This window comes from Dermacentor albipictus, chromosome 10 (genome assembly GCF_038994185.2).
Source record: "Dermacentor albipictus isolate Rhodes 1998 colony chromosome 10, USDA_Dalb.pri_finalv2, whole genome shotgun sequence".
Classification (NCBI taxonomy): Eukaryota; Metazoa; Arthropoda; class Arachnida; order Ixodida; family Ixodidae; genus Dermacentor; species Dermacentor albipictus.
The window spans coordinates 49807440-49834625 of NC_091830.1; the positions used below are offsets into that span (position 1 = coordinate 49807440).

General features: G+C 49.7%; 1 protein-coding gene across 2 annotated transcripts in view; it reads left to right on the forward strand.

Annotated features, from left to right (window-relative positions):
- LOC139051027 (steroid hormone receptor ERR1-like) overlaps positions 1-27186 on the forward strand; it is a 141640-nt gene that overhangs the window by 64108 nt on the left and 50346 nt on the right. The window contains exon 1 of one of the 2 annotated variants that reach the window (XM_070528037.1): positions 17556-17682. The exons of the other annotated variant lie outside the window; for it this stretch is intronic. The gene's annotated coding sequence lies outside the window, so the exon portion shown is untranslated. Of the gene's footprint in view, positions 1-17555; positions 17683-27186 lie in introns of those variants that run through there. 2 annotated transcript variants of the gene reach the window in all.

Sequence of the window (27186 nt, forward strand, 5' to 3'; positions counted from 1 at the left end):
CACACACACGCAGACATGGAACAGCCATTGCCAGTGGCGAGACAGCCGCCTGCATACTTTATACTTCCCGGCCGAAGGTGGGGTTACGTCACAAAGCGGCGTCGCCTTTCGCCGGTGTCATTCGAGCTGCGTTGTTATAGCGCGCACTCCAGGCGGCGCCGGCTCGATTCGTTTTCTTTTTCCCTCTCTTTTCTCGCCGAATCGAGGAAAAAGAGTTTCGGCGCGCCACGTCTGGCGTATCGGAAAGTCGCGGGGACACGCCCCACGGCAGCCGACGATCGATGCTACGCGTTTGCCAAAAAAAAAAACGAGAGAAAGAGAGAGAGAGATAGCCCCGCTGACACGTCGCGCACAGGAAGAAGACGCACAGAAGAGGAGGAGAGGGGATTGGGACGGCCGGCTTTTCCGCGGCCGGCGTCGTCGTCGTCCCGGTGGGGATTATTGCATTGATCGCCGGCCGCGTCGTCGTCTATGTAGCTGATGCGTCGCCTTGCGCAGTTTGCACTCTGCGATGAGACAATGTCTCAATCGCGACTCGCCGCTCACAAGCGGGGCCGGAGGAGGGAGAGCTCTCTCTCTCCACTGCGATGCATGGACAGAATGGACAACGCGCGCGCGCGTGTCTAAGGATTCGGGGATCACGGGTCCGGACCGGCGTTCCGGTGTTTTGTTTGCAAGTTGCTGCGGACAGTTTGCGGCAGACTACTCCTTCTCGTCGTTGTGTCTTGGCTATAACTGAATGTCGCTCTATTGTACGGCAGAAAGCGAAAAAAAAATTTGTTGGTTAGAGAAACGAAAGGGACCAAGTGCTACAAGGCGGGCCTCAACGAATTAATGCCTAACTGTGGTCCACGCGAACATGTGACATATGCTGCTTTAAGCTATGTGTTGTCACGTTGCCCAGTGAAACGAGAAGCAGTATATATTATACAGGGTGTCCCACATAACTTCAGCCAAGAATTTAAAAATGAAAGGCGCGTCGGAAGCGAATTGAACCGAGCGCATACTATTCGCAATGGCCTATAGTAACTCAGGCATTTCTTTTTGTTTTTCCCATAACTTACTAATTAATTACCCAACTTCTTAATTATTGGCTGAGGACTCCATGTATGATGCGCAAATTTGTAAAGCACCTTCAGAAACTGCCGATCGAGTTGTTGCCTTTACAATACGTCTCATGCAGTCCTTTTTTTTCGCGGTTGCAAAAAAATTCCGCGAAATGTGAAAAAATCCACGTGACGGAGCGTTTGTACAGTGGTGTCGTGCTGTTCTCAAGCGTGCGTTCGGTGAACAAGGTCGGCTGCATCGTGACTGGCGACGAGGAAGCGGCAGGGCCTGCTTTATCTCATCGGCTGCGCTCGGCCAGCAGCGTGCATTTTCGCCGTCATCCGACCATAATCGTATATCTTACTCCTTCCTTTTTCTTCCTTTTTTTCCCTTTTCCGCGCTCCTCCTCGTGGTCCTTTCTGTCCTCAATCTACCGTTCGATGCAGAGTATCATTTATTCGCTTACATATACGCCGATAGAATGATCTGCGTTTCAGTAAAGGCCCTTCTCTCTCTCTCTCTCTCTAAGTCATTAAGTTATTCAGCTCATTATCCGAAGCACGGGCGCGCCGTCCCCCCCCCCCCCCCCCTGTTAGCACCTCGATGCAAGCCGGCGACAGCCGCATCGGCGCCTTCACGAAGGCTGGAGACAGGCGAGACAGTTTGACGTCGCCGACGGCGGAGTGCTGCGGCGTCATCGTATATGCGCCTCTGAGAGCCTCCCGAAATAAACTTACTTCGCATGCACGCGCTCAATGAGGGAAAGCCGAGCTTCCCCCCCCCCTTCCCGCTTTCTAGGGCCGTCATTGGCGTTGAGGGCGTTGCCAGCAGTCTTCGTCGATGGCCCGCTCCACTGCGGGCGCCTTATATTTTCTTCTTTTAACCACTCCGCTCAGGCGTGGCCTCTGAGATCACGCCGGGGTTCTCGGAGGCCACGGAGGTTCCTACTTTAGTTGCCAGAGCGAACTCCGGCGCAGCGGTCTTTTATTTTTTTTCAGCTACCGCGGGAGTGATGGATGATACTAGGTGGATTTGTCCGATCTCCCTGCTTAACCGTCGCAGTGGCTATGGCGTTCTCCTATCAAGCCACGAGGTCGCAGGCTCGATCCCCGGCCGCTGCTACCGCATTGCGATGGGTGGCGGGCGGGGTGCAAAAGAACGCCCGTATATACAATGCAGGAACAGCTGCGCGCCAAAGTGCGCCGAGAGCGACCCTTTGCGCCACCCTGCGCCAGAGCGGAATTTTAGCGGAACAGCATTTTAGCGGAACAGCATTTTAGCGGAACGGCATTTTAGCGGAACGGCATTTTAGCGGAACGGTATTTTGGCGGAACGGTATTTTGGCGGAACGGCATTTGGCGGAACGGAATTTTGGCGGAACGGAATTTTAGCGAAACGGCATTTTGGCGGAACGGCATTTTGGCGGAACGGAATTTTAGCGGAACGGAATTTTAGCGGAACGGCATTTTAGCATTTTAGCCTGCGCCAAAGCGGGCATAAGCGGGAATCCCCATTTCCGTCGATGCTTCGCAGCTAGCAAAACTGAAATAAAAACATAAGAGCACGCTATCATCATCACGATAGAAGGAAGCAGAGGCCCGACCGTGAGTGTCTCACCATTTAGTGAGAAGCCATATGCGTGGTACCACGGAGTTTGCCGAAGGAGGATGTCACATTCTATAGGATTAACGTTAAGCTTTTTCGAGGTTTGTGGGTGATATCGGGGCTTTGCAATGTAGCCGCAGGGGTCGGAATCTCTCGTGGTGCATAGTTTAAAATGGTATTAACGAATGAGGTCGAATGAGGTATACACGGCGAGAGCCGCCACTTCGGTGGGTGACGGCATTTTTGCTGACGCAAAAGTTTTGCGTCGAGCTTGGGTCCCTGCGCTATTTCGCTTAAAATAGTCGCCGACGCAAACCCTGTTTGCGTCTCGCGCATGCGCGGTGGCGCTGACGCTACATTATTCTCGTTTCTTGCGGCTGCAAAGCATCTGCAAAACTCCCTAATGTGCGTGGCATATGACACGAGTATATACATAGTATGCACCTACGTCATTCAATGATACTCCGCGACTTCCGGTTTACGGCAGCGCCATGTTGGGGAACCTATATATGCCTATGCGCGCGCCTGTTGATAAGGTACCCCAAGATGGCGGAAGGTAGCGGAAGCAGACGACAGCAGCGGATGTGACGTCACGTGATACCATGTATTGCGCGATGGTCATGCTCAGTGCATGCGTGCGCTTACTGGATCGGTCTTGCGGTGAGCCCTTGCGCACAAGCTGTGACTGTCGCACTGTGTTGCATCCCAGGTTAGTAAACACGCGTTTGTTGGCGATTTGTCTGTGGTGCCTTCTTTGCGCCGTATCGACGAACGCGTCCGTAGCGCCCTCTGTGCGCCGTGGTGTCTAGGAGCGTCGCGTCCTTTTCTGACCGCGCTTGCAGGGTAAGCCTCGCGAAAACCCGTCTTCGCAACATGTCGACTGTATCAATTAAAATATGCACGCTATATGATAAACACACGCGCATTGGACCCTGCGCCAAAAGTGCTTGCTGCTGCGCCGAATCGGCCTTTTGCCTGCGCCAGGACCTGCGCCGATAGGTGAAATGATGTTCCACCACTGACAGTTCTTTCGGTGCACGTTAAAGAACCCCAGCTCGTTGGTGTAGGTTAACCCGGAGTTATTCCACTAAGGCAGCTCTCACTAACGCACTGTGCAATTTTGGTAAGTTGAATCCCACAAGTTAATTTTCGTGCTTGCGGCTACAGGCGTTCGCGTGGTGTGTGTTATTCGTTTTATCTTTCGCAATTTACAGGGATTCGTGTGTGTCTCAGTCAATGAAGGCATTAAGTCTTTGGGTACATGCGTAATCATTACGAATTGTTGCACGTATGACGCATTATGCCGTTGAATAATAATAATATTTACTTATTTATTTATGATGCCCAGGAACGAGCATGAGGTCTAAGCGCTGGCGCACGAATACATTAGAAAATAGAACTGCAAAAACAATGAATAAAAAGACTAATCTTAGAAAGAGGGTACTTACAAGGTGCAAGGTGAATACAAAAGAAAGAAAGGAGGAGAAAGCCAGTTGAACAATATGTGAAAGTATGACGCAACAACGCAAAGCTCGGAAAAGAACAGTGATGGCGACTTATGAAAAATACAAAAATTATGAATATAAGCGTTGCAAAGACTATTCTGTGGGCAGCGGTAATAATAATAATGTTTATTCCCATGAACACATACGCGTTGGCAGAGGGAGCGGTAATAATATAGGCGAGAAAACACTTGACACGGTTCCCCACACCCCGTACATCTTTTTTTTCCCCCACTCACTTCGCGATCAGACAGGCCACAAAATCGTTCGAAGCCACAAGGACGAAGTTTAGGCAAATCAATGCACTACCCGTAATTCCCACGCTCGCTGAACCGGCGCACCTCCCACCTCCCGTTGAAACACCACATTTCCCTCTGGTAAGTTTCGTATCCAAGCTCTCTACGCCACTGCAGGCACGCGGGTGCTCCCATTTCCGGAGACAGCGGCGCGGCTATTCCTTCCTTTCGCTCCCTCCCTCCCCCACCCACCCACTCACTCACCCCGTTATTGTTTTCCTTCCTTATTTTTTGCCCCACGTAATGTCGTACTCTCCGCCGACTACCGCTTTTCTTTCGAGCCGCAGCACTCGGTGCTCTTGCGAGCGTTACGTATTCCTCCTTCTCTCTCTCTCCTTATTCCTCTTCTTTCTCCTCTCCCGAGCGCTGTCCCCCGCAGCTGGCCGCAGTGGCATCGGAGGCAGCGTTGCGCGGCAAAACCAAAAATCCTGCGGCGGCAAAGCCGCGCTGTTTGTTTTCTGGTTTCATTTCTTCAGCCGTAGGAGAACGAGCGCTCGCTGCTGCTCCTGCTGCTGCGGCAGCGCGCGTCTTCCGCTAAATTTAGCGGCGCCTGGCCTTGACCCAGAGAGGCGAGGAGGGAGGAAGGTAGAGAACCGTTGCGGGAGCACCTCCTCTCTCAAGCTCTCTTTTTCCAGTTCGATATCGCGCGCTCGCTCTTTCTTCCTCTTCCTGCTTCGCCTTCGTGGTCTCTCGGTCTTTGCAATTTTCCTTTCCCTCGCCCCTCCTCCTCCTCCTCCTCCTCCTCTCCGCGTTACTTTCACTGCAAAGCGCGTCGCCCGTCTCGGCGAAAGCGCGAAGTGCTGTGCAGTGCACGGCTGTGTTATAGTGCCTAGAATGTACCTAGTATATTATAGGTATATTCTAGGTCTAGTATATACTAGTATGCTGGTATATTCTAGGCACTATAGCTGTGTTGTCGGCTGTGTTGCCGCTGGTGTTGGCGCCGTCTCCGCTCATTTAGCGCTCGCGCTCCTTAAAATGCGTCGATCAGCGCCCTTATTGTGCCGCTCAATCTTTTTTCTCTGAGCGCAGCGCCAAATTTATAAACGCTTTATAAAAACGGCAGCGCCGCTCACCCGCAGCCTACTTAGAGGGCGGAGGAATCACTTTTCAGTAGCGCATGCGCTGCCGATTTCGCGACAGGCAGTTATCCGCTCACATTTGGGGCCTAACGCGGCCGGACGCGTTGGACTGAAGCAACCGTGGATATATCGGTGCACGTCTTTTGTCGTTCAGAAAAAAAAAATGGCTGTGGCTTAGCTAAGGTTAAGTCCAGGATGCGAAGCATACTAGCCTTTATTTTAGTTGTTGAACCACTGCTTAGCCTGGTGAACTGCTGTTGCTTGGCTATATTTGGTTCGGCTAGACGAAGGAACAACCCATGCAGGCGAGCGCACGAGCTGAGACCCGGCTATGTAGCTACGCGGCCGCAAGCGAGCGCACGAGTTGAGCCTCCGCTTTTGCAACTGTTATGACGTCATATGGTGGCTACGCGGCCGCGCGCGGCGCAGCAAGGAAGAGAGTGGTTGTGCGGCTAGTATGCTTGGCATAAAAGGAAATTGTACCGTGTTCGTGGCCTCCCTAGGGTGCGGTGTCATATTTACTCGCACCGAAACCCAGGCCAGAACGTCGCGTCAGAGCACGTGTCACGTGCTCTAACGCACGTCTTGAATTGAACTTGAATTGGGCCGGGTTCTCTTTTTTCTCTCTTTCTATTTTTTTGTTGACAGTGTTCGCCATTGCCATTGCTTTCTTTCGAATGCGCAACGCAACCATTTTCTATTTATGGACGGTTAGCTCGTGTACGCTTGCATACAGTGCATTGGGTGCACGTCAAAGAAATCCAGGTGGTCGAAATTAATCCGGGGACCCCCGTCCCCGGAACGGCGTGCCCCATAATCGTATCGTGGTTTTGGCGCGTAAAACTACAGAATTTAATTCATAAACAATTAGCTATCTCCGAAAGGTTGCTCTTGAAGTTCGTGACGTCAGAGTCGAACTGGAGCGTGAATTTCGGGACAGCGTCGTCACCCGTCGGTATATTTCGTGTTTCCGCATTATGCCGAGCTTCACGATGCTCGATCCGCTTCTCTGGACGGATGATTAGCTATTCGAGACCTGTAATCTAATCGCACAGTTTAAGGAAATCTGGGTCCTTAGTCCCTCTTTAAAAATGGTGAATTGCCTAAGGGTAACCGTCAGTGGAACGATGTCTCCATGATAAGTACTGCGAAGGAACGATGATCTGCTCATACGTAGCTGTGAAAATCTCTGCTTTGTAAGCTGCCGCATAAAAGCTTCGCGTGTTCCTAGTGTTTTCCGCCACTGCACCGAATTAGTGAGTTCTTGCTTTCGCGCGCATTAGGCTGACGACGCAACGGGGAAAGCCGCGAGACATGAAAATGCCGTGAGGGAATAGTAGTCTAAAGAAATTTCCTGTTTTTTATTTATTTTCCTGACCGCCGTTAGTAGGATATCTTTAAAAATAATTTTTTGTGCAGTCTCTATTATTCTTGCCAAGGTTGACGACTGGGCGTATTGGTATAGCATATTAGAGGTTGGATTGCGCAACATTTTTGACGAGGCACACAGAAGAGACACACCACTTCTTCTTCTTCTTCTGTGTCTCGTCAAAAAATGTTGCGCAATCCAACCTCTAATACTCTATTATTCTGTTCTTTATTTTTAATTAATTTTCTATCACTAGGATATTTTTGCGCAAGTTACGCTGACCGTCTGCAGCTTATATTATTATAAAGTTTTAATGCGTTCGGTATTCCGGTAAACTCAAGCGGACTGGGCGTTTTGTCGGATGGGCGGAGGTGTTTTGCCGGATGGGAGGAGGTGTGGTCACCTGGTGGCGCAAATCTCAACCTGACGGACACAGCTAATGTTGCAGTGGCCAAGTGTATTCTTTTTTGCTTTGCTGCTGGTGTAAATTTTCAGCAGCAAAAAAGAAAAATTACCAGCAGCAACAAACGACCGTACTCGTGTTCTGCTCAACGCGCGGCTGACACCTATTGGAGTGAGTGACGTCACAACACTGTGACCGTTGCTTAGTACCAAATATTTCAACGCATTTTATTAAAAAGTAGAAGAACGAACATGCAGATCTTCGTTCTAGCGTACTTGAAAGAAAAAAAAAGAGAATAAAGACGTGTTATATAAATTTTAGAGCTCTATATACCAGTACTAACAGGTAGAGAAAAAAAAAACCGTAATCGTCTTAATTTTAGCGGCAGATGTGACCAAGTTGTTTTGCAGTGATTTAATTTTGCAGACATATACTATACCGTGTGTCCCAGCTAGCGTTAGCAGAGCTGTCCAGTAAAAAAAGAATAGCTATTTAGAAAACACGGTGCGAGATAAATTAGACCTACAGTGTTTGTCACAAAACGCTGACAACCGAACATCGTAGGTTTTAAAACTGCGACTTACACCGCATTTTTCGCATCAGTCTTTTCGTTAAACAGCTTGGCTAACGTTGTTAGCTGGGAGACCCTATACCTGTTTGTTTACAAACATGCAGCTTGTTTGTAGGACAAGAACGTACTTCTCACTTTCGTTTTTTGTCTCTCGCCCTGCCCGATAGGCAGACGGCTATAAGTACAATCCCATCTGTCCATCTGCACGTAGTGCATGCATAACCTTGCACGTTTCGTCAGCCAACGAATAACGGTTGTCGAAAAGGGCCTTAGTCCATCATTCGCCGCCGAAGCGAGGAGTAGGGAAGTGCAATATGTGCGTCGAATGCCTGTTTACCAAATTACGCACTCTGAGCTGGGCACCCCTCCCAGCTGTCTTCCGCCCTGTCTGTCTCAACCTCATTGAAACATCTGGCTGAGTAACTTTTGTGGATATTGGTATTAAGAGAGATTTAGCTTGCCCGTGAGTGCCCGTGAGTGGTCGGGACCTCGTCAAGCTGTCCAAGCTTTTAGTCCTGTACTCCTCCTTCTTTAAGGAAATAAAATGATTGATTGATTGATTGATTGATTGATTGATTGATTGCCGTGTTATGGAATGTTAGGTTACCGGAGCAACGCTGTTAGGGGGGGGGGGGGGCGATATTTTGTGACGCAGTTCAAACTCAGAGAGTTAGAATGAAGTGTTTGTGCTCACAGGTGAGCGGCCACCCTGTTCCAGGTAGCCGTTGCCCCGTGCTGATAGAATTATAAGGGCTTATCAGAAAGTAACCAAAGGATCGTCGTACCACCTCGACTCCCTTGAATAACGGACGCATTCATCGGCAGTTCATTTCATAATTCGGAACTACCTGACGGATGTCACGCACTGTACGTGAGACACGTTCGCGACAAAACGCCGCGATAGGCAAGGCAAGTGTGCACGATCGCGCAGGACCTCTGTATAGAACCCCACGGGCGTCGGCCGGGTCTTGGAACGAGGTTGCGACCCAGCGCGCGTGCGTGTTCGTTTGTCACGTGGGGGGGCCCGCCCGCCCGCTGTGTGCGACGGCTACCTGGCAAGGGTCCCACTCTGCCCCGCATGAATACCTGCCGGCTGGTATATACGCTGCGGCGCGTCCAACCTCTTGCGCGCTCTCCCAGCACGATGCTTCTTCTTGCTTGGCTCTGCAGCTTTCAGGATTGGGCTTGCCCGCCGTACGCACATACCGAACGCCGCTGCGTCGGCGCCATTAAAAGTCTGTGTGGCGGCGCTGCGGTCGCTTCTGGGGTGGGTCGACATCAACGAGCGGGGATTGTGTGTCGCGTGTGTGCAGCTGGGCGAGGAATCGTCTTCGCCTTGCCGCACAACATGCGTGGGGTTCATCCTCCGCGATTAGCCTTCTGGGATTTATGGTCTTTCAGTGCTTGTGTTTGTTGTTTCGGCTTTGATGTCACCGCGACGGTGTCGGTGCCAAGCTCGGGTTAGCTCTGGCGCTGGAGGGGCCTTCCCTCGTGATGCCCTGCCTACGTAGCAGTTCTGCTGGATCGGCGGAAGCCGTAAGTGCGCGGCTGTCGCAGAACGAGCGCAGAACGAAAGAACTGCGCACCGCACTACAAAGCTCTCTCCATCTCTTAAGTGTATACGGACTAATGTGCTAATATGCGTTTCGCCGTTCGACTTTATCCCTGATATACTTTTGTCTTGGCTCGTATACACTGGTAGAACGGGGACCACATCTCAGTTTTCGACGGTTGGGAGTGGCACCAACTCGGCGTCCCTGATAAGCGTATCTATATGGGCTTGTTTAGTGTAGGGCATGCATCCTGACAACACAAACCGCTGCAACAAAGCGCTTTGTGTTGTCTAATGTGCCTTTCTGCGTGTCAGGTCGTTCTGGCTTGCGCTACAACAAAGTAGAAGTTCCCGATAAGGTGTTTCCGTAGCGCAAGACGGCATGGAGATATCATTCTTTGCTGTCTTATAAAAGGGTGCATTCCTGGATTCTGTCTCAGGCCGTTACCGTCCCTGTCGATGTGGCTACTTAGGGGACGCATTCTGGAATCATAACTTTCGGCGACAATATCGTCTCGGCCATCAGGCGCATGCTGATTGGCTGGTTGGGCAAAATTGGATGAGCTGATTGGCTCGTTGAGCACTACGTCACGCGAGGGCGATATGGCATCGCCGAAAGCTAGCGTCCCGAGAATACCTCCCCTGTAGCTAATGGCATGAAACACAAATGCACTTTTTGTGTCGTAAATCGAGCCCGCGATTCAACTAACCGCATGTGATGGTATGCGTAAGTCTATCACGTGTAGCTGATGGCTGTACTTGTCACAGCTCCGTAGCCATTGATGGCCCGTGCCTATACCGGCTGCGTGGTATAGCTGACTCGGCAAACGGCGTCAGGTGGCTGCTGCTTCTCATCGTTCTGTCTCTGCTTAGGAACTGAATTTACGAAGCTTTTCGTTCGTAAGAGCTGCTTGCCGTTGGCTGGCACCTATTCTTGCTAACAGTTCTAGCGGCAGAATATATTTTTTTCATTACTAAAGGTCCAGATGTTTCTGTTCAAACTATGTGCGCATGCGGCTACATTGGGGTGCGGCGTCGTGTAAGAACAATCATGTTATAAAGTAACAAAGCGTAATTGTACGCGGGCAAAGATGGTACAACGATTCCGAAACTTACCGTAAGAAGGAACACGCAAAAGCAGGTTTTGCACTCAGCGCCGGTACGCGAGCTTTCCGGTGCACTTATCGCTTCAGGCTTCTGCAAAGGAGCCCATAACTCTGGCGTTAAAAATGGCGTACACTTATTTGTCCTACACTGGAACGGGACACTCCCGTCCCTTTGTACCTGCCCGACTTACTCAAATGGAGGCCCACGTTCGCGCAGATGTGGTCATAACTTCCCCGCTATACCGTTAGCCTGTAAATCTACTCCAAAGCAGCCACGCCGGTGAAATGGGTTTCTCATCCTTGAAGGGTTCCACAAGGTTCCCCACATCGCGGTATTCATGCAACTTCGCTTTCCTTCCGAACGCGTTACATCTCAGCTGAACATGGGCGCGGGAGGCATGGAAGGGAAGTGTCTTGCGGAGAGAGTGAGAAGTTAGATAAGCCGCTGTCGGAAGCTGGTATAGGACTAAAGGGCGGAACATCCATGTTTGCATCGAAGATGAGTGCCGGCCGAACACAATGCGCAGAGCGAGGGTCAACCCTTTCTCTAGGTCTCATGCATTCTGTGCCTTGCCAACGACTTCCCGTGTTCGTACCAGACGGCGCGTTAAACTCTTCCCTCGCCCCCTGCCCTTACACCATTCCCATGAAGCTGCACACTGTGACGACGTCGACGTCGTTGCACACAGGGAAGCACCCGTTACGTGTCGTCTGCAGTGCGCGACACATGCTCCATTTTCTCTTCAAGCAGACGACACACACACACGCACACACACAAGCAAGCAGACGTCTCTCCATGGGAAGCAGACGACGCGTATAGTCTTCTACTTCGTGTGTCCTGCTTGCAAGGGCGAAAGTGAAATGTGGGGACGAAATTTTTTCGCTCGCTTGTGGTGGGTGGGGCGAAATAAAGCAGCGTGCGCGTTATGGAGGGACGGCGTACTCCCCCTCGACCTTGGCATTTTAAATTACGGCCGCCCGCAGATTCCCGTTTCCCTTTCGTACTTTTTACAGTACCTTCGCTATTTTTTTCTTTAATTTCTTACGCTGTGTGGCGTTCCCTGCGAGCGACCACCGTTATGACCTCTTCACGTGCACTTTCAGTTCGCTCCTTCTCGTCCCCTCTATTGTCGTGTCTGTACATCGCCAGGCCGTACGGTAGCGCTGCTTCAAGCGCCAGTGTGTGTGTGCCCCATATATGCATATCATGCGACCTTCCGGTAACTCCTGTTATGTGTGCATATATATAGGGCCGCTATAGGTCGGCGCTTTTCTTAGCGTTGGATGGATGCGATGTCAAGGGCCGACTTTCGCCTCCGCCGGGACTCTTTAATAATGCAAGATGGAAAGTGAGGGACGCGGGAAAGACGGCAAAGAAAAGGCAGAAGATGGCGGCGAGAGAAAACCGGAGGGGACAGTAAGTGGGCCTCTTCCGCCATTTTGCGGACGCATCGGTCCGTGCTGATTCGAGCCGTCTGCTCAGCGATGCTTTCAAGACGGCAGGTCTTCGCACGTATGCAAAATGAAAGAAAGAAACAAGAAAAAAAGAAGAACCGACCGTTTTAGCCTGAGGAGGGGGGTTGTGGGTGTGAAAGGTGAATGAAAAGGAGGTTTTGGCAGGGGCGGCGTCTGCTTTCTGTCTTCCCCTGGCCCGGGGGCGAGGGGAGAGGTGGCGTAATTTATGCGCGACATATTTACGAGCGATGTTATCGCGCGTCCATAACCTGCCAAATGGATCGAACGAATAACGGTGCGGGAGCCAGGATAGAGGGGAGAGAGGGGGGAGGGTGGTAACGGTGGGGTGCAAGTTTGTGCCTGAAAACCCGAGTTACAAATGGGCTCTCCTGTCTTGCGTTGGTTGCGTGCATACTCTGCTCCCGCAGCCGAGGTGCGTATAGGACATCGAAGGGAAAGTTGGCGCTCTTAGCGGGATCTTGAAGGATCTCCTGTCGCACTGCCGTTTCCTCTTTTAACTTTTCATACTCTCGCTCTCTCTTTGTGGCGTGTGTACTACGTAATTTTTTTTTCGCCCTGCCTGTGATGTGAGAGAATTCCTGCAGCCGGTGGCGGTAGTAAACATACATCGCGTAGAGCTGCGCAAGGAGTGCATACATCCCGGCCTTTATTTTTTTTCTTTTTCTCCCCCTCGTGTACTAATATGCCCTAACCCCGTTGGCACATTTGTTCCCGTGTTTTAAACATATTCGTGGGGCTGCGCTGGCAAACAATTGGCGATGTCGCCCTTCTGCTCACAGTTGTCGTCTGCATGCTGTAGAGCGCCGTCTGTTCTCTTTCTTTCTGGCGCTGTGCCCGTCGAGTGGTTTGTTTGTCGTCTGTTTTCCGCCCCGCGCCCTTTCGTCTGCTCGCGGTTACAGACAGGCGGCCGCATGGGAACCGATTTCCAATACAGCGCTTCGCTTTACCGTCGATCGAGCTCTTCAGAAGTCGATTGGCCGTCGTGCGGTGTTATAAGACCCGCGGGATTTCGAGTGCGCTTCGTGGCAGACTTCTCTGCGAAGGCAACACCTTCACGAGAAATAAAGGCTCGGAGCAGAAGTGTCTTCCTGGTTGTCGCGGCTTTTAGAACTTCGGAAAAGCGCACGAGAGGGGGCGCTACTTCTCACCGGATTTCATTGCGGCTGCTTTCGCGGAACGAGCGAGTGCTCTTGCGAGATACCACAAGAGGGTACGACAGTAACAAGTGGCGTTTCGCACACTCGATTACTCTTGGCTACACCCGAAAGCGAAGAAAGTCTTCGCGTCTGTCCTTCCTCGGGCCGCAAGTGTAGCGTAGTTTAGTTTGAGGGGCTTTATTCGAACGCCGACAGCATTTTCTCTCTCACCAGCCTCCCCCTCCAATCGAAATGTCGGGGAGCGAAGACGGAAATTGAATTCGCCGCTCAAGTCGTAGGGCCTGTCGAGTCAATAGTTTGCTGCGGAAGATTGCTGGCAGTCTCAGAAAAGAACGAACAACGCTCTACGTGCGTTCTGCGGCGATAAAATTGTTAATGGCACACTCGTACACGGACGTGTGTGGTACGACGTGTGGAGCATGATGTGTGTGGTATGATGCTTCACGTTGCGTTGTTTCATTCTTGTGACCTCGATGCGCTGTATTGTGACAGGTGCATGTTAACTGGTAACTAAATGCCAATCGGAGAGAGCCTCGGTCCGCCAGGCTTGTACTACATAGTTTTTAAGTTCTCTTCGCTTCAGTTAAGAGCAAAGTGTGTTCATATACCTCTTGTTAAATTTTATAAGGGATGAACGCCGATGTCTGCGATGGCGGAGCTGTTCGTGAAGGTTAAGATCAATCAATCAATCAATCAATCAATCAATCAATCAATCAATCAATCAATCAATCAATCAATCAATCAATCAATCAATCAATCAATCAATCAAAACAGTAAACATGTCGCGGTTTTGCCCGAAAGGCAAAGCATTCGTATATCGATAGCAAAGCACTAGCCAACTATACGAAGTATGGTTCGTAGTTTTATTGGCCGTATAAATTGCAGTAAACATTTCATTACTAATAACTTAACAGGTATGGTGCCCCGCGCGCACAGGCAAACACGAACAGATCTAACTCGACCACCGCGAACACTCCCTGTCACAACGCTGGGGTGACGAAGAGCGCAAACAAAGGGGAGCGAACGCTTCCGCTGCCTGTCACATGGACGCGTCATGGAAACCTGAGATTGTACGCGACCTCCGCGCACTAGACGCGCGGAAGGACAGCGCATACAGCCAACAGCCATCATGGCTCGCTGAAGTCATTGCATACGCCGGCGGTTACCTCAACGATAGGGCGCGGGCGGTATGGGCGCGCTCAGCCGCGCGGATAGCCACACGTACCCGGTGCCACATACCGAGTTACAGATAACCAGTGGCCCGCAAAGTTAGGAGGGAGGGGGAAAGCGAAGAAAGCTTTGCTTTAAAGAGAGAGAGAGCACTCGTATACTATGCTGTTAAATAATGACACACGTAGGTCTGTTTCACGCGGAGCCCCCATGGGGCGTCTCTTGTAGCCCGTGACTTGCTTTGGGAGATTAAACTTGGCAGTTTAGAATTCGAAACTTCTCACACGGTTTCTCGTTCTGCATGCGCGATATGACATGGCGGCACGAGGGATGCTACTTGTCGACGTCATTCCCAGGACGTAATTGCATTGTACGGTGGTGCCTTTTAAAATGGGATAATACATAGGTACCCGTCTCGTGTGGCTGCCGATCGAATCGTCTGCGCGGCTTGGAATATAACGGCCAAGAACTGGAGGCTGTCGCCCATATTCTTACTGCCTTTGAATCTGCCTCTAGTGAGGAACTATCTTCCATTACTTTTAATTTTTGGCAATGTGCGTGCGGGCCTATGACAGCTGTCGCTGGCTGCGCGGCCGATATTGAGCCCGGGAACGGGAATACTGTAATCGCAGCCGAAAATTCGGCGGCTGTCGCTGAAGATGGGTGACATTTTTAATGAATGCGAATAGCATTCCTTGCCTACTTCAGCTGTTTTATCTCTATCTATCTCGTCTGTCTGTCTGTCTGTCCGTCAGTACGTCCGTCAGTACGTCCGTCTGTACGTCTGTCTGTCTGTGTGTCTGTACGTCTGTCTGTACGTCTGTCTGTACGTCCGTCTGTACGTCCGTCTGTCTGTCTGTACGTCCGTCTGTCTGTCTGTCTGTACGTCTGTCTTGTCTTGTCTTGTCTTGTCTGTCTGTCTCGTCGTGCCATCGTCGTCACGTCATTGTGATTATACAGGCTCCTTGATGCAGTCATCGTCACGCCATTGCGATTATATACGTTCGTCGTTATGCCATTGTCCTCATACCGCTGTCTTTAGGTCGCCATCATGCATTCGTTGTCACCCCTTGTCGGGATGCCGTCGCGGTCCGTTGTCATCGTAACTTCGACGTGAGACTCTCGTCTTGCCTTAGTCGTCGTAGCGTTATCGTCGTACCATCGTCGTCACGCTGTACCATCGTCACCACTTCAGTATCGTCATCCGTTGTCGTGGTCATGCCATCGCCGTCATACAGCTTTTTGGATCTGTCGACGTCATTCCCAACTCGCTATTCTTTCGTAATCGTGCTGTCGTCATTCAGTCGCGATTATGCCGCCGTTGCCATTTTATCGTCGTCATTTCGCCGTCGTGCGTCCTTTGTCATACGGTCGTCGTGCCATATGGCCGCCATGAAGTCTTATCATTGCCCTTATGTCGTTGTCGTCACGTTGTGGTTATTCCATCGCTATAGTTTAGGAATCTACGTCTCACTGTCTTCATGCCCTCGTGATCATACACCTCTGTCGTTCGATCGATATCATTCCTTCTTCGTCATTCCATCGTCATTGCGTCGGCGTCGTACAGTCGTCGTGCCGTTCCATGCTGATGGGCGACCTTGGCAAGCGTGTGCCATAGCAAAGTGGGACGATATCGGAGCATGTGGCATATAGCCGAAGTAGCGAAACTCTATAAACAGTTACTATTACGGCTTGTTAAGTAAACGTGGCTTCAGGAATACGGTGTGTCCCTACATTGCTCGATTGCTATTCGCCTTACCCTCGATAGCCATGGTGAGATTTCTGCCGTAATTTTCTTTTTATATTTTAAGTGGACACTAAGAAGCATCAGTAAATCAGTTTAAGCTGATAAAGTATTTTTTCCATAGCGATGTACGAATAGCAGGTCTTCAAAGCGAAGCGAACGGGAATTGAATAGCGCCAGAAGCGAATCCACTATTTTTTTAATAGCTTGCGAATAATGTGTATTCTTCTCTTCATTAATATTAAACCATATTCGTTTAGAAATGTTTCTGTCAATAGAATGCACATTATAAAACATGTTTTATTAAAAGCACGAAAGTAAGGGAGCATATCAGGAACAAATAACCGAGTAGTTCTCAAAACTTAGGCCTCTTCGGAACGTACGCGGTGGTGCGTTATCGTACAATGATTCGAAAGGCAGCCTTCTTGGCCTACATATTGTTCGCGCTCAAATAAGAAATGCATGATGTCTGCGGCGACGGCAGAGCGTAAAAAAAAAAATCGCTTTTTTCTCTATAGTTCTAATGGTATACGGCAGGTGACGCCAATATTGTGTCAGCTATGTTGCACTGAAACCTGTTCATCTCTAATCCCACGAGAGGACGCGTATTTTGCACCTGTGGCTAGTTCCGAGCAACATCCACTACCAAATGCCACGCATGATGATATCAGTTGATGATAAGTTGATCATGATAAATGCAGTTGATGATATCAACTACGTTTTGTTGCGACTGATCCTGTTTAGCATGGAGAAGTCGGGTTGTCTGAACTATCGACGCAGCGTGCGCTATGGCACGGTATGTTATCTGTGTATATGACGACTCACCCAAGACTTCGCCACACTCGGCCCTCCCAGAGCCAAAGAGAGCCCCTTGCACTCCCCACGTCCGCGTACCTGTTCTCGCGAAATCTCGCGTGAATGCTGTTATCGCCCAAAGTGCTCGCCCCCGAGATTACCGCCCCAAAGTCTCCTCTTATGGTTACGGGTGGCTTTTCTGGTGTTTCAGAAGCGCAATTTACAAAATACGGCGCAGCTTGTTTTTAAAATATCTCTTCAACGTTCCTCTAAAGTGACACCGTCATGCATAAGCGTCGGCCTTGGCAACCAGGTGTTTATGTACTTCGATCCGCAAAGTGAAGCACAGAGCCCGGACGTGTTGGACCGGTGGTAGGGTTACGCCATTCAGAAAGCATAAGCGCGGGTTGGGCGAGGGGGGTTTCAGCCCCCTCCCCCCTCGAGCCAGGGAGAGAGGTGAGGGGAAAGGGTGTTTTTCGCGGTGTACAATGGCACGGGCGACGCCGCCTCGCCCGTCCACGGCTCAATTATTGGGGAGGTGGTTTGGTTTCGGGTTTAACCCTGTCGCGCATACACCTCCCTCGGTCTCGCTCTGGGCCCGCGAAACGCCAGTGTGCACTCCTTTCGTGTCGCCGGTCGGCGGTGTGTGTGTGCGCGTGCGCGTCTTGTGTTGTCGGCGTGTCGTCTGCTACCTGTGGCGTTTGCGGTGGCCATCAAATGGCGTCGTCGTCTGCTACGGTGGCGGCGAGGAATGCGTCGGCGATCACGTATCGTCTGCGCCGGACGGGAGTCGTCTGCTCGCGATTTGTGAGACGTTTTTGGTTGTTCCATATTTCTTTTTTATTCCTCTGTGTATTCTGTTGGCGCGCGTTCTTTAATTACTTGCTTATCTTTAATACAATACAGGTCGCCGGACGGTAGTGATTATCGCCTACCAGTGGATGTTGTCTGGCCTCTATAGATGCACGAAGTTGAATAGCTTACTCAGCGTGCCACGAAAGCATTTGGTGGCGGCTTGAGGTTTCAAAAACATTTTTACGTTATTGTATTGCTTTATATCCGCTTCCATGGTTAGGGACGTCAGGTACGCCGGAAGAGGGTCGTCGGCTGGTCTGCTGCACATCTTCTCCGCATCTGCTCTTTTTTTTCTCAACTGAAGTTAACGACCCAAATTTAAATCTGCGTGTGTTGTGGAGCACGCGTTTAATTCTGAGAGACGCCTTTTAAAATTTGTATTCTGTCACGTGGAGCTTCGTCTAGCATTATTTTCATCCACACACTGCCTCCAGTGTGCTAATCGATTGTCCGAGCATAAAAAGAAAGAGAAATTGAAAGGTGGCGTATCACTTCTGCGAAAGCCCTCTAGGTGAAGGAAGGTTCGCGAAAGAGAGAACTTGCACAATGCTACAAAGAAAACCCATACAGGTATCTCAGAACGAATACTTCGCATGAGAGAAATGCTCGGGTGGATGAAAATGCCTGCCTTTCATGAAATTGAGAGTTGTGTAGACTGGAGGAGGCATCACCATGACCGAGGATCTAAAACCCAAGACAGGCGCGTCTGCTACCGCGTGCTGGTGTTTCACGTGTGTACGCAGCGACGGCGCGGCTCGGAACCAGACGATTCGTGCTTGCGCACATCACCGCATGTCGTCCGGCAATGGCTTTTGTCCGGAGACGAGCAGACGGCGACGTGCCTTTGCAAGGTCACGTGTCTCGCTGCTCGAGCGGATACAGCGACATACGAGTGTGTGTTAGCCGGGCCGCGTGGCCGCACGGAAAATCACCTGGCGCATGCGGTAAATTTCCATTCAGCTAAGGGAAACATATACAGTGCAGACGGTCGTTTTACTACCGTACGGTACGTGCGCAAAAGCTACGTGGCTGAAGTTTAAGGCATCGTTAGAGAGCTTTAGGTTAGGTGACGCAAGCGGCTTGCGTACGCAACTAGGGGCGACGGGACTGCGCATGCGCAGGCCCTGACGTAGGTGTTTGCGCATGCGCAGTAGCGTGGCTTCTAGTTCTTGCGTACGCAAGCCACTTGCGTCCCCTAATCTAGAGCTGTCTTTAACCATAATCATAGTTCTTGCCTACTGCAGGATGAACGGCCACACCCAGCGATCTAAATTTTCCCGTTTCGCGCCAGGTAACTCCATCTTGTACCTGTGGTATTCCTAATTTCATAACACCACCGAGTTATCCGCAGTCCTTGACTGCGCTTTCCCTTTTTTGGCACTCGTCCGGTAACTCTAACAGGCCACCGGTTGTCTACCCTGTGCATCACATGCCTTTGCGCAGCTGCATTAATTACCTTTAATATCAGTTGGTATATCAAGTGTCCTAGTTCGCTGTCTGATGCACACCGCTGTCGTCCGGCCTCTTAGCTCTACGCCTAACATTTTCTCGTTCCATCTCTCGTTGCGCGGTTCTTAACTCAAGCTTCGGTGTGAACCTCCGAGTCTCAATCTTTCCCATATTTTAGTGGTAGAATGCAGTGGTTGTGCACTTTTCAAAGGTAGCAACGAATGATCGGTCATGACTTGGTAGAACCTGCCGTATGCGCTCCCAACTTTTCTGTAAATTTGTTTCTCGTGATCCGGATTCCCCGTGACCATAAATTGGCGCAGACCGGTACGAATTCTGGAGGCTGAAACCAGTCACGAATTGTCCTCTCTCTCGCCAAGCTACATTCTCCTCTCATTACGTGCTCCGTGCCTTCGTACCGGTAGAATGCGTCACATATGTGCATAAAGTGTGGAAAACATATGCGCGCAAATAACATTTCTCTGAATTATGGATTCAGTTAGAAGCTCCAGCCACAAAGCTCCACCGTACCAGCCGTCTATGCCTCCACGCCCAAGAGAATGCGCTGTAGAAAAGATGACCGCGAGAAATGGAAGCAAAAAACAATATTTCAAGTTTGTACTACAGAATGCTTCCTTGAACGGCAGCTACAGACCTTCTTTGGCTTCAGAAATGATTCTATTTGTTGTTGTCGTTACTGTTCACGCTGAAAGAGCATTTCCTTGACTTTTTTTTTACTTGCCCTGTCGCTACAGGGTAAAGTGGAAAATTTGTCGCGACACACTGTGAGCGAAATGAATTTAGTTCGTTTTATTTAGACTGTATATCCTCAATTAACATTTGTGGGCAGCTTCACCAGCCCTGTAACCGCAGACAGACAGATGTCTTATGCACGAGCCAATTCGTCATATCCTTTAAAAAAATATAATACAGCTGCTTAACGTGGCGGCTAGTCATGCCGCTGGAGCTTGGTTATACTTGACGCAAGAGGGCGAAACACGTATACCATCCTTCAAACCACGCACGCCCTGGTCCAACTGGACAACGTACAACACATAGGTGAAACTAGGGCGCCTCCGGCCTGTTTGGCCTGTTTGCCTAAATCAGACTGTAATTCGGTATCCAGGCACGCAGGCACTTTTGATCAGAGTTTTCGAACTCCCTAACATCACACGGACGCACGCCCCTCCCTCGCCTGACCCGTCAACACCGGAATCGAACAAATTTATCGCAGTTTGCTGCGACTGTACGGGTCCTGCACGTGTTGTCACCCGACCCGCACTTGTGACTGAACGTACTTCCTCGTTGCTTGACTTGGTTGTAACATCGTCAGGTGATAACATTTCGCCAGTTACGTACCTTCCTGGTCTGAGGGACTGTGATTGATGCCTTGCATTTTCTCGATAAGTTTATCACGTCCGTCGCAACGCAGGTGTCTGAAGACTGTCAGAGATTACAGAAAGCTGACCTTCCCGCCTTTAACATAGTTTTCTAAACACTTCATTGCTGCAGTTTCGTCATCGCTTAATGAAAGAAAGCTGGCGCAATTTCAAAAGTTGCATAATTAATTAATCAGCTCATTCCTTCTCGACGCGTCTACACAAGTAATAACGCACTCTGGTATGACCGCTACTTCAATAAGCTTTCTAACGAGAAGAAACGTTTATTTCGTGTTGCGAAGCGATTTAATAAGCCCGCTCGATGGCTTGCACACAGATGTGCTACAAATAGCTACCTGTCTGCTTTAAGAACTACTAAACTGTCCTTCTTCAACGCTACTCTTCCAAACTTACTGAAATCCTATCCTAAGCGTTTCTGGAATATTGTAAGAGGAAATGCTGAAAATAATATGTTACCATCAACACCGTCTGGGGACCCCGTGGACAGCGACGTCTGCGCCAGCAAGCTGAATGATTCGTTTGTTAATTATTTTACATCATCAGACTTTAGTGGTGAACTTCCTGTGCTGCGTCCTTTTCACTATTATCAAATGGGTCCTATTGCACTTAGCGCGACGGGAATAAAAATTTAAAACTAAAAGTCTTCTTCTGGTGTTGACCAAATACCAAATTCTTGCGTAACACGGTTGAATTACTGTTCGATCATTCTTGAATGTATTTTTTTCGCAATCGTATCATTATTAAGCCCTTCACACAGACTGGAAGACAAGCAAAGTAATTCCGATCCACGGGTCCGGGGATCCCCAACATCCGTATACTACAACATAACGGAGCACATTATCTTCACGCATCTAATTTTGTGGAGGCCAACAATTTTTTTTTTCACTCCCACACAACACGGATTCCGCAAACATTGCTCTTGTGATACTCAGCTCCTCTCATTCATTAACGGCTTGCATGTACAGACATTAATTTTGTAACTCACTGCATATTTCTAGACTTTGCCGAAGCATTTGGCAAGGTAAGCGATTCGCTGCTACTATATAAAATTAGTATGCTCAATATTGAACCCGCCATAATTACCTGGATACGCACTTCCCTTATCTCGTGTTCAGTTTGTCTTTGCTAACGATGTCTGCTCCCTTTCGGCACCGGTGTGTTCATCTGTGCCTCAAGGATAAGTGCTGGGCTCCTTGTTGTTTCTCATATATGTATATACAATTGACTTACGTTTTTTTGTCTAATAATGTCTGTTTACCGATGATTGTGTGCTGTACCGTAAAATTGCTAATGATTCCGACATTAAAGCCCTTCAAACTGACCTTGATAGCATCGCCAACTGGTGTCGCATTCGGAAGATGGAATTGAATATAAACGAGTGCAAGTCAATGACGATTTCTCGTAACGACTTGACCTGCTCTTCGTATTATCTTAACAATGTCCCATTGCGAACTGTAACTTCTTATCGTTACCTTGGTTGTTCACATTACTAATAACCTTTCTTGGAAATTACACAGAGAACATGCAACATCAAAGGTTTTTCGTACACTCGGATACTTTTGCCGCAACTTCTCTTTAGCGCCCTCGTAATTGAAACTGCTTTTCTTTTTTTTGCAGCATCCGCCTGGGACACAGGTCATACTAACTTAATTCGATGCCTTGAAGCCGTGAAAAATGATCGGTTGGCTAGATTCAGAGTAGCTACCACAGGACCGCCAGTGTAGCAGAAATGAAGCCCATTTTGATCCTCCCATCGTTAGCCTCTCGAAGATAATTGTCCCGTCTTTCACTGTTTTTCACAAACTTCTTTTTCTACCACAACATGACCCTGCGTTCACGTCGGTTTCAGCCGGCGTCGTCCATTTCTTCTCGCTCGAACCATCCACGGGAAGTCACCGTACCTCACTGTAATTCCAGTCGCGTACTCGCATTCATCTTTTTCCTAAAACACGCAAAGAACGGAATAACTTGTCGCCATCGTTAGTGGCCAGAACAGATCCCTTCCTTTTTGGGACCACAGTAGAAAACTTAATTTAGTGAGTATGCCCTAACGAGTCAGTGTTGAGCATTTGTATTGTGGTGCGTTTACCTTTAGATTTTTATATTGTCATCTGCCTGTAGATTTCCTTTATTCTTTGTGTTTATTTTTAGGTGTCTTTGTCTTGTTTTGAATTGTAATGTCATAAGTGTTGTTACCATTTTCTTTCTTTTGCTTATGCCCCCCCCCCCTTTTCAATGTACAATGTGCCTTGAGGGTATCATAAATAAATAAATAAATAAATAAATAAATAAATAAACAAACAGGTCGTCGAAAAACGCCGGGTATGCCTGGGCTCCAGGTGAAACGACACGTACAAGAGATGCAGGAAAACTTCTTACGATGGCGCGTTCCTTCGCCGCGGGCCATTTGCAAGCGCAGCCAACGATTCGGTAGCGCGCTGGACTCGAGCAGCGGGCGCCCCTTTTCCTATACCGTTGGTTCTACACAAGCCGTCGAACTGTTCCGGATGCAGGACCCGATGTATGCAGAGGTATCGCCTCCCTCGGAACACTGGGTCACCCCCAAACAGTCGAGTCCGATACACGCGGCGCCTTCACCCTGCGGCAGGTCTGCACGCGAGGCTGGCGTCCAACGTCGCGCGTGACCCGTTTACCCGAAACTCGATCCACCCCTTGGCCGAAGAGCCATCCCGTTTGTGTACGGTAGAGATGTTTCGTTCGTCGTGCATAGGCGCCCGGAGCCGGGGGCAGGATCGGAAGAGTGCGGGAGGCGCCTCGTTCCAGGAAAAACGGTGGTCTCTCGAGCTGGGCGGAGAAACGCTGTGGCTTAGATCTTTGCTTGTCGGCGACTGTACGTTCGCCCCGAACAAAATGATTTGTTTCCTAAAAGTAAAGCGCTCGAAGTGTTTGTTACAGCATGTACTGATAGAGTTGGTTCTCCGATGTGTCGCGCAGTGCCGGGTGTGTACCTTCTCGCTTCCGAGAATGTTTCGTGTGGCGTGGTTGTCTGTACTTGAACGATTTGTTACAACGACATCGCGGCGTTTGACTTTTCTTTTTGGTACTTTCTGAAAGCTGCAGTCGTGAAGGGAGTAAACGGAGTGACCTACGTAACGATTTTTTCTTCTGAGTCATTACAGAGAAAGCCACCAACGGAAAACGTTAAACATATAGACACAGTCAGAGTCAGAAAACAGACGCAAACAGTAAAGTTTCCGTACTTTTTATTTTTCACAGAAAAGTTTTTTTGCAGTGCTGTTCTTGAAGAACTGAAAAAACGTTGGACACCGCCGTGACGTCACGGAAATCGCACAGTACCGGGCTTATTTCGTAAGCGTGTTCCTCGCTCGTTTTTTGAGAACTCCCGCTTTCTTGAGCCTCGGTTTTTACGATCAAGTATACGCAACGGGCACAAAAAGCGATTCCAGCGTAACGATCTTGCGCTGTCTGCGTTTGCTGTTCGAAACGCAACTTGCGGTATGACCCGTGCGAAAGGCAAATACTGTATAGAGGAGAGTAAATCGCGCCTGGGCAATCTGTGTATGCACGCAAAACGCGCCTCCTCGAATCCTCCCGATACCCGCAGACAGCTCGCTCGAGGACATGTTAGCTTTATGAGTCGGTTCTTATTACCGTGGAATATGTTACGCATGTGAAGGAACAACAGCAACAAATTTCGAGTTTAGATATATCCCTTGGTTAGGCACTGAAACCAGCATCTCCATGCACTGAGTCGTCCGCGTTTTGGGTGGGAGCCTGATTAGTATTCGAAGCAGGATAACTTTAGCCTGTCTTCTGCTTAATGGAGGAAATGTAGCTTATATGACGCCTCACCCCTTTAGGCATGGTATACTCATTTGTATATAGACGATTTTTTCCAGTTATGTTCTGTAGCGGCAAGAAAAAAAATACGACACCCTCTTCCTTCCCATTGCGACGCCAGTGCAATTCAATCTGTACAAAATATTGCTACACATGACCTCATTACTAAAAAAATTATACCATGCACGTTTGGTGGAATGTTCGACGCGCGATGTTCCATCAGCAGTTGCGAAGGTCACCCGCCCCTCTTCTACGGCGCTTTCACCGTTACGGTTAAAGGCGGCGACTTTCGCCGTAGCGGTTACAGATGGCGCCACCGTTACGTTGCAGAGAAATCGACATGTTTTTTTTTTTTTGAGCGGCACCACCACAGACTATGCGCACGTCGTATTTACTGTGGATGAAACAGGGTGCGAACGAGTCAAGCAATCGACGCAATCGTAATAGAACTTGCTGTAAAGGCTCTAGCGGGCGTTAATGGCGGCCCAGGTTGTGACCCTCCTAAGATAGTGGGCCTTCCCATCTGATCCCTTGCAAGACTTTGGATTGAAATTTAATATATTTTGTATTTAGCGAGGGAGAAGTGATAAGGGCAAAGCTGCGGGGTTGGGGGGAAGGGGCTTAACCCGGCTGTGCGATATGGAGAAAGGGGATCTCAATGATATGGAGGGAAGATTGAAGTTAACGGTAATCGCACGGAAACACGCGCTATGAAGAGCTTCAGTTCCTCACAAAACAGTCGTATATGGGCTGCAGTGTTAATTGAAGTCCATGGAAAATCAACAGAAATGGTAGAGATTGCCAAGGCAATGTTTTTTGTGAGGGTTGTACCTCCCAGCCGTGGCCAGCATCGCTGTTTTATTATCCGGTACGGCGGCGTCCGTCCGAAGCGAGACGTCCCGTCACGGTGACATGCTCGGGTGCGTTTGGTGCACGTAACGACAGGATCGACCGCGACGACGACGACGACCACGATGATGCGCCCGGGGCAACGTGGCCTTCCGCGGCAGTTTGCTTGGAAGGAAATCCCTCGGTGTTGTCGGTGATGGATGTTTTTCCTTTGTGCGGCTGTTCCCGCCCCGCTCGCACGCAACGTGGCCGTTGGCCCGCCACCTCGGAAGGAGGGAAGGCCGCCGATGCGTACTCTCGGCGGCGGCCGTTTCCACTTCTGGCGCATGCGTCAGTGAGCGACAACTATACGCGACACGCAGACAAGACTCGCAGAGCTTTTTTTTTTCTTCAAGGGAGCATATACTGCGGCCAGGGAGTTACAACTCCCGGTCCCAACGTGGGAGTAGCCCGCTCTATGTGGGACCTTGCGCCCCGTAGCTCGCAGGACCTTTCTATAAAGTTACCCCATCTATCCATCCATATACTGAAGGAAAGTTCGAGGTGAAAAGCCATGCAGCCATGCCATGTAGAATTTATTGATAGGAAAGACAGAGGTCGACCTGAGCTAGTGCACTCTAGTCTGCTACTATGCACAGGGGAAGGGGGAAGGGGAGTGAAAGTATACTGGGATAAATGATGATGATAAGAGAAGTGGTGAGTGCTTATGTACATGAGACAGTTGCCTTGCTAGATCCGCTCGTCGAGCCTGGTGTCCTGCATAAACTTCAACAGCACTTTAGTTGCGCGCATGAAGTTGCAGTGCGAGGCCATGGGCCGATTGTGTGTATACGCCCCCGATGCGCTGTTGTGTTCCGGGGCAGTGTCGAATGCCGCCATATTGTCAGTTTCACCGTCGTTGTCCGTTCTGATTGGCTCATTACGTCGACAGGGCGGAACGTCGACAACGTCGCGGGAATTTCGCGCTGTTTAGAATGTCGCGCCCCATTGAACAGCGAGTGCCGTTTCGACGCAAGTCTGAGCGAACCCCCTGGCCATTTAACGCTCGATCGCGAGCACGATGTTATGGCGAAGGCTCCTTAATGATGTGAAGCATATCCGAGGCGATGTGAAGTTTTAGTTTGTCACTGTGCGTATTGTCTTTGACAGAATACCAGGGTAGGTATTCCCAAAAGACCTCAATGCTACGTAGTTCTTCGCAAGAGCAAAAATGCAGCCAATCGTTACGCTGGACACGTCAGCGAAGGGTGTTGGCTAATGACAAAACGCATCTTATGCACAAAGAGCTTCAGATCTTTATGCATTCGGCCTCAGTATACCAGAGACGTAGACAGCGGCAACAGTGGTGGTAGCGAGTGTAGAGACATCTTGTGACGATTTGCACAACCAAACGCCCCGAGGACGTTTTCGCTTTAAATTGTTGTTCTTGTTTCACGGAAAAAAAAAAAAGCTGCATGCTGACGATTACGTCGCAAATAACTCTTATAGCTCCAGAAACTAAGTAAAATACGTTTTGTCACTGCAATAATAGCCCGCGGGGCGTCGTTCCAGGTCAAACTCTACCACAAGATGGCGCTCACGTCTGCGGGGACCTGTAACTGCTGTGTTCCGGTATTCGCTAAACTGCAATACAATGTGTATACGGATAGGCTAAAATCTCTAATAGACTTCGAGACTTCGAGATGTATTGCGGCTTACAGAATACCGGCGAGCCTCGGACATGAGCGGCAGCGCTGATTTGCAACGCATTATGCGGCTTTGCTTAACCACGACGCATCTGAGAAGCGTTTCTGGTGTTTTATTCGTGCTGATTCTGTAGCTGCTTTTTTTTCTGTACTGTTCTTTACTTCACGTAACAGATTGCCCTCGTTTTGCCGAACAGCTGAACTGCACGAATCGCCGAGGAGGACCTGTTCGTGCCGAGGTGTCTGCGAAT